Source organism: Podarcis filfolensis, assembly GCF_964270895.1.
Source record: "Podarcis filfolensis genome assembly, chromosome: 3".
NCBI lineage: Eukaryota > Metazoa > Chordata > Lepidosauria > Squamata > Lacertidae > Podarcis > Podarcis filfolensis.
In genome coordinates this window covers 98227341-98235956 of record NC_139606.1, presented here as the reverse complement: position 1 = coordinate 98235956, position 8616 = coordinate 98227341, and the positions used below count along the sequence as shown (strand labels likewise).

Below are 8616 nucleotides of genomic sequence, written 5' to 3'. Positions count from 1 at the left end.
GGCGATGGCTTGTCCGCCACTAACAAACATTGACAGATCAATCCATCACCGATTTTTGTGGAGCGGTGCCAGAAATAAATCTGACCCAGTTTGCTTTTATTCCGTGATGTTTCTGTTCAGTTTTCCTGCGCAAGGCTGCAATCTGATCAAGACTGCTCCCTTCTATTTGGTCTCTGCCAGCTGCTCACTTGCTAGGCAGCCAAAAAGGGAAGACATTCCAGATGCTTTCATTTTGGTTTCAAAGTACACGGGATCTATTAATTATAGGGAAGTTAGCAGATGATGAAAAGCAAAGGCGAGCCATTTTTATATTGCTTGGCTGCAGTTCCTGGGAGACAAACAGATCTGGTGCTAGAGACAGGCACAGTTCCCTGGTGACTATTAATATTTTAGGGCACGTGTAATATTTTCAGGATTGCATTACAACTCTTATTCATAGAATCACAGAGCTGAGGAAGTCTTTGCAGGCCATCAAGTCCACCTCTTGCTCAAGCAAGTAACCCAGATGCCCCAACAGATGGCTGTCCGCTTGAAGACTTCCAGCAAGGAACAGATCATCTGACTCTGGAGAATATTTACATTGTCAAAGGAGGGGAGCAATAAAAAACAAAACAAGGGATGAAATGAAAAAGAGGGAGGGAATAAAATAAAAAGGGAGGCCAAAATTTGGGATGATTTTGCTCATCATCTAGGAATTTGTATTTGCCAATATGATGTGTGAACAGGGATTCTAATAAAACAGAAACAGAAATAGTATGCCCCCCCCATGAATAATTATTGCATCAGATGAGAACAAAGGCTATACAATATGATTGGTTTTTCTGCAGAAAATCCAGGCTGCCTTGGAGTGGGAGGAGCCTTTCCAAAAGCAGGTGGAGCAGAAATTTAATAAGCAAATAATAAAAATGTATGCATCTTTATGTGGAAATGTTTCGGGGATGCTTTGCCCAGCCAGGCATCCCAGACGTGTGTATCCACATATGTATCAGCTGTCCACAAGCATTTCTCCCCAACTTCACTTTATGTGATCGCGGCAGGAGTCACCAATGAGTAGCATTTCCGGATGTGCTTAGGAGAGCCACAAGCACTAGATGGCGCCCTAAGCAACAGCAGGGGCTACTTCGAAAGAGACCTGATGGTGCTGTGCACAGAGGAACTGTCCATTTCACAGAACAAATATTGTGAGTGGGGTGCCTGTGCAACATTTTTCTTTGCATTGTAAAACGCCTCAGTCGAAGGAGTGACAATATATGTAAAGTGCTCAGTACATTTACTCCATCCTTCTGCTATAAGATTGGCTGTGGGAGGACTCCTTAAATGTCTACCCTCTCTATGTACCCTTATTACCTGTCTTACCATACATTTTGCGAGGACTATAGTTGGTGACTAAGGCTGCAACCCTAACCCCACTTACCTGGCAGTGAGTCCTATTGAATGAAATAGGACTGACTTCTGAGTCAACGCAGTTAATAGTTTGTTATAAACCTCACATTGTCTGTAAGCTCCCCGTTTTTGTTCTGTTTCAAAAACAAGGGACTATTTTTCCATGGCTTAAAGTGTGCACTTTTCACAGCATTCTGTGCAAAAGGATGTTGTTTCTTAGACATAAAAAACCTAAGAGCCTGCTGGTTCAGGCCAATGACCCATCTAGGCCAGACTCCTCTCCTCAGAGTGGCCAACAAGATGCGTGTGGGAAACCCGCAAGAAGGAACCAAGCACAAAAGCACGCTCCACACTTGCAATGTCTTTCTTTTTTAAATTTTATTTGCAAAAAAGTTTACATAAAAGAACAACAAATAAGAAAGAAAACAGTTGGGACAACAAAACAAAACAAAACAAAACAAAAACACAACACCACCACTAGACATTAACTAACAACACATCAACTAACATCGCACACTCTTTTGACTTCCCATTCACCTCCTTGTGCTTTCAACGTATTCTTAACTTATACGCACTTTCTATTGTATCTATCACATATCTAAAATTATCTACATTTGTCACTTTCCTTTTAATCTTCAGGATTCAATCTAAACATCACCGGCACAATATTGTTTTAAGTATTCTTTAAATATTATCCAGTCTTTGCACACTCTCTGATTTGAGTTTCCTCTTATTCTCCCAGTCATTTTAGCCTAGTAGCCATTGGTAGTCTTATGCTAATTCCTTTTTGTTTCAACCGCCCTGACAATTCACCATCATCAGCAAATTTGGCTACCTGACTACTCACCCCTAGATCTAAACCACTTATGAACAAGTTGAGAAGTACGGTTCCCAGTACCAATCTTTGTGTATCTCTGCTTCCTGTTTCTTAACCAGATCCACAAGCAGATGTCTCTTATTACATGACTACTAAGCTTATTCAGGAGGCAGCCTATAGGTAATGCCTACAGTAATGCCACAAGTCTCCAGCGAGCTTCAAAAGAAACCTTCCTTGGGGCACACACTGGAGTCCCTGAAATCTCTCACCTTTAGAAGATTGGGGTATGTGGTGGGTGGCGCTGTAGTCTAAATCACAGAGCCTAGGGCTTGCCGATCAGAAGGTTGGCAGTTCAAATCCCTGCGACGGGGTGAGCTCCCATTGTTCGGTCCCTGCTCCTGCCAACCTAGCAATTCGAAAGCACGTCAAAGTGCAAGTAGATAAATAGGTACCGCTCCAGCAGGAAGGTAAACAGCGATTCCGTGTGCTGCTCTGGTTCGCCAGAAGTGGCTTAGTCATGCTGGCCACATGACCCTGAAAAACTGTCTGTGGACAAATGTCGGCTGCCTTGGCCAGTAAAGCGAGATGAGCGCCGCAACCCCAGAGATGTTCGCGAATGGACTTAACTGACAGGGGTCCTTTACCTTTACCTTTTTTTACCAATATTGTGCTTTTTGTGTATATTAATTATAAGCTATCTTGGCTAGGAAATGAGTACAAATATCAAAATTAATAACTGAGATAGGCTTGAGTCCAACTATGTAACTGTGCAAGTGCCCCCCTTCCTTTTCTCCAACTGCACATCCCCCTGCACCTTCACAAATCTGCTTGGGGGGAGACCCCCAAAACAGATTCTGGGGGTGCACCAGGGACAGAGGGAGGGGAAATTCCATTGCACAAAGGAAGTTGTTCTGCTTGTGCAATGACCTCATTGGATACAACCCATATTTTCCCATATGTAAAGCTAAACTTGATGCCTCATTAGCTTATTATTTTTTTTATGTCCACAGATATTTCTAGATGTCCCTGCATTTGCCATCTTCGCAGTGATAATTCAGGTTCAGTAACCTAGCAATTCTGACTGCAGCTCGGTGTCACAAGACCAAGTTCAACTTATCTTGCGCTCTTCCACAGTGCTGTGACAACTTAATAAATAGCACCTTGTTAAAGCTAATGAGAAGAATAACTAGAGTGCGAAATGGAAGATGAAAGAGCAAGGCACCATTTGACAATGTCTCACAGAAATTACTTGGAGTTTTGCCTTAATAAAGCTGACAGCTTCCTATTCTCTTTCAAAGGTTGGGTGGGAAGCAGCAGTGGCCATTAATCTATCAGGTAAAATGTTACAATTGGGGCAGATTTGTTATAACCTGTCACAATTTTTTAATGCAAGATGCTATTGAGGCGGCTCATTAATTTCCACACAATTTAAATTTCACATGTCATTATTTTATAATACTCAGAGGATTTTTTAAAATAATAATTAATGAGGAAGCCCAGGGGGCTGAATTTCCCTCGGATGGAAACTTATATGTTATGACAAGTGATTGCCACATAGATTTCAAAATAGCCCACCTATAATATATTACCTGAAGTCTTAACTTGCCATGTGAAGCGGCTGTGTTACAGTAGAGTTTTTTTAAAAAAATGTGCAACATTTTAGACATTTTATGCAGAATTCAGGAAGGTGTGGATAATTTCCTCATTACTCCAATTTCATCCTTACAGCTATCTGTAGCATACGTTATGCTGCAGAGTTGTGAGCCAGTTCTGTCTTGGTTTCTAAACCCCAGTTTATTAAATCAATACTGTACAATCATCAGTCATATCCCCTCTCTTCCTAACCCTGTGCATCAACTTCTGTGTTTCTGTCATGGTCTGTTTAACGTTTAAACCACAGTTTCCTGTTGCACTTGAACTGGGAAACTGTAGTTCAGTCCTGGTCTATTGCTTGTTTGTTTATTTAATTCCATTTATTAATTGCTGCCCATAAAATACCTTAAAGTGATTTCACAATAAAAACAGCAGCAACAGAACTGCTAACACAATGTCATATATACAAAAACAATTATAACAATGGGGGGGGGATGTAAAATGCAATTTCAGATCCAACACACGTACTGTTTGAGATAAAGATATCAACATAGAAGGCTTGTAAGAAAGGAACTTCAACAGGCACTACAAATACACTAGGGATGGTGCCAGTCTGATATGTACCGAAATACACCTTTGGATTCTGCCCCATCCAGCCTTAGAATTGCCCCCTAATGCTGCAATCTTACATGCACTTACTTGGAAGTAAGTCTCATTGAATTCAGTGGAATTTCTCAGTGTGGGATGAAATCCATTGGAGCAGTCACATACAACATTCCTTGTTTCCCTAGAGTGGACTCAGGCAGGGGGATGTTACTGTCAGGAGTTCAGCCTACACTCAAGTAGGACTCTGGCAGAGACACACGCCCAACTGGCATGTTCTCTGCCTCCTGGTCTTTTGTTCTGGAGCTTCAAAAGCTTTCTTCAGACCAACTGGCCAAAATATTGGGAAATTTTGGAGCAGGAGGGTGATAAATTGAAACTGCAGAGTTATGAGAAACTTAAAGATAAAGTGCGAGACTGGCTTCATTATTATCAAATAAGAGAGGCCTATAATTTGGATAAAAAAATTGGCTTCCAGGTGGAAAAATCAAAATTGGAAACAGAACTGTTAGATCCCAAAACTAAGATACTTTCAAGAATGTATAACTTGTTGTTGAAATGGAATACTGAGGATGAAACGGTAAAATCTGCTATGATAAAATGGGCACAAGATGTCGGACATAACATTATGTTTGCTGACTGGGAACAGTTATGGACCACTGGAATTAAATTTACGGCATGTAATGCCTTAAGAGAGAATATTATGAAAATGATGTACAGGTGGTACATGACCCCAGTCAAGCTTGCAAAAATTTATCATTTGCCCGATAATAAATGTTGGAAATGTAAAGAAACTGAAGGTACATTTTTTCACCTTTGGTGGACGTGCCCAAGGATTAAGGCCTTCTGGGAGATGATTTATAATGAAATGAAAAAGGTATTTAAGTATACCTTCCTGAAGAAACCAGAGGCTTTCCTCCTGGGCATGGTCGACCAATTGGTGTTAAAGAAGGATAGGACTTTCTTTATGTACGCCACAGCAGCAGCAAGAATACTTATTGCAAAGCATTGGAAGACACAAGATCTACCCACCCTGGAAGAATGGCAGATGCAAGTAATGGACTACATGGAAATGGCAGAAATGACCGGCAGAATACGAGATCAAGGAGAAGAGCGGATGGAGGAGGACTGGATGAAGTTTAAAATCTATTTACAAAAACACTGTAAAATCTTTGAATGCTGATGACATTGAAATGAAATGAAGGGGTTCTAGTAAATAAGGATTGGGAAAGTATAATACGTGAGGGAAATTGTTTAAGGATAAAACTAATAAGAATGAATTTGCTGATCAATTTCAAAGTGGAATACAAGAAAGGGAGGCGGGTGGAAGTCAGGAAAATAAGGTAATGAATGATAAGAATTTGAAAAGGGGTCTTTTTCTTTTTTTCCCTTTTTTTCTTCTTTCTTTTTTGTTAAATTTTTTAATATCCTTTTTCTTTTTAATTGTTGGTATTTGTTGGTGTTTTAATATGTATTGTTCTTTTTTGTATGGCTTTTTTCTCTTTTCCTGTAAAATCTAATAAAATATTATTAAAAAAAAAAAAGCTTTCTTCAGCCTGAACATCACAGAGACCAATGCCAATGCTCCCTTCAGCTCTTCTAGAGGGAAGATACAATAAAATACCGATCGAACAAAGATTATGTCCCTGTAACAGCAATGAAATCGAAACCATTGGGCATGTCATCTTATTCTGCCCATTATATCGAGACTCAAGAAAAGAGCTGATCGAACCGATTCTGAGGAAAATACCTCGCAGTACAGACGACACCTATATCAGACACCTCTTAGCTGACAAAGAGCCCGAAATTAACAGGTCCGTGGCAAAGTACTGTTACATTGCAACAAGAATAAGACGAGCAATGATGTCAACAACGGAGTTCAAATTGTAAACATCGAAGGAACAATAATAAACAGTAGCGACACCTGAATTGAATTTTTAAAACTTTAAAAGTCAAAACCTGGTTATAAATATAAGCACCAATTCTGTGAATTGGCCATATTTCTACTGTTATTTGTAGCACAATACTACTTTTAATGTCATATTTTTATAAATTGCTTCCTAGTCACTGACCGTATTAAAGATATTTGATTTGACCAATGCCAACTGACACCAGCACACTTAGGGATCTGTAGAGTTTGCGCAACTTGCGTGACAGACCTCAGCAACTCAGCATATTGGCTAATCTACTTTATTTACATATAAACACACACAGAGCACTGCAACATGGCTCTCTCTCTCTCTAGCATCAGACAGCAAAAAGAACAAAGGACAATAGTCCCACTTCATGGAACACAGTAACACAAACATCCTGTCTCCATCACTTCCCACTCTGTGGAGTCAAAACATATACCATCATGTGAAAAACAAAAATCCCATGACTGCAATCATGAAGCAGGAATTCTAACAGTTACTCCAGCCAGTATAACTTCCTGTTCCACTGGTCTGGAGCGTCCTCGCCTGCATGTGACCAGGCAGATGGGCGTGACCCTGACTGACTCCATAAAAGAGCCAAGTCACGCAGCCATCTTTCTCTTGATGCCATGCTGCTCTCCTGCAGCCATTTTGTTTTCTTGGTGTTGTTCTCTTAATGTATTTTGCTGTCTGCTGGCTCTCAGCCAGCAGCACACGGGCTCAGTCCTCATATGGGATGAACTCACACTTTGTTGTGTAATTACAAGCTAAAGCCTGCCTTCAGGGATCATGCTGTGAACTGAATGTGAGTAAACTTCTTGTCACTTTTAAAGAAAGACTCTTGTGTCTTTATTCTTTTCAGAGGGATCATAGGGTACCTACCAGGAATAATCCAATCTGGGCAAGCCAGGTTGGATTGCTTAACTTGTTGTCTAGTCGTTTAGTCATGTCCAACTCTTCGTGACCCCATGGACCAGAGTATGCCAGGCACTCCTGTCTTCCACTGCCTCCTGCAGTTTGGTCAAACTCATGCTGGTAGCTTTGAGAGCACTGTCCAACCATCTCGTCCTCTGTCGTCCCCTTCTCCTTGTGCCCTCAGTCTTTCCCAACATCAGGGTCTTTTCCAGGGAGTCTTCTCTTTTCATGAAGTGGCCAAAGTATTGGAGCCTCAGCTTCACGATCTGTCCTTCCAGTGAGTGTTCAGGGCTGATTTCCTTAAGAATGGATATGTTTGATCTTCTTGCAGTCCATGGGATTCTCAAGAGTCTCCTCCAGCACCATAATTCAAAAGCATCAATTCTTCGGCGATCAGCCTTCTTTATGGTCCAGCTCTCACTTCCATACATCAGTAGAATACCGTTCAGAAAAGGAGATTTGTCCATCAAAGCTCGAACTATCAGCAGGTAACATCCTTTCTTTGCCTTCACACAGATGAAAGTTCATAGAATATATCCAACAGCATTATTGGCAGCAAGACAGTTCTGAACAAGAACTTATGTTCAGAAACCCCTGTGAAGATTTCACACATGCATACACACACACACACACACACACACACACACACAACTGCATCTATCAATAGTAGGGTTGCCATATTTCAAGCAAAGTTGTTGAGCTTTTCGGCAAAATCACAAAAAAATGCCTATTTTTATGGAAAATCGACAAGAACTGCATTGTCGACGTGGGCTGCTATTTCCACACGACACTGCCGCTACCAAGTGCAGTATTCCAGATATGTCTGGGAAATCCAGGACATATGACAATCCTATTTCAGAATTATTGAGGGACACACCTGGCAGAAGCCGCTTAGTACAAATATTGAATTCAGTGGGATTTCTCAAAAGTGAAAGACTTTAAGGATCTAAGGTACTAATGAATAACTGCTGAGGCAAGTCATAGCTTTTCAGCAGAACTAAAAAGTTTTCGGATTAGCTGACAGCCATAATTCCCCCCATGTCTATTTGAAAGTCAATTATATTTTCATAATTTAAGTCCAGTCCCAAAGGTTAACAAACTCTTCGAGATCTAGACTTGATATAGATTGGGCTTGCAAAGGGCACATTGATTTTTAGACCTGACTCATAAAAATGCCAAGCGGTCTTGAAGGAACTGAACTTTCTCCTCACCTTGCCAGGATTAGATTTACAATAAATCTCTTTATGATTGTTTTTCTGTACTCTATGAATATTCAACAGGATGGAAAACACTTGCTCAACCCTCACCTAGGGATGGGGGGGGGGGGATTTGATTCAGTTCGCATTTAAAGCCAGATTTATCAAATTAACGCTTTCTGATACAATAGGAGAA

At 40.7% G+C, this 8616-nt stretch overlaps 1 long non-coding RNA gene across 1 annotated transcript; it reads right to left on the bottom strand.

The window, feature by feature from the left end:
* Window positions 1-3845: 3845 nt before the first annotated feature.
* LOC310760119 lies at window positions 3846-7166 on the bottom strand. Its single transcript, XR_014546790.1, has 2 exons — window positions 6825-7166; window positions 3846-4625 (listed from the first exon to the last, which is right to left on the bottom strand). It is a non-coding gene; the product is annotated as an uncharacterized lncRNA (long non-coding RNA).
* Between the last annotated feature and the right edge of the window lie 1450 nt (window positions 7167-8616).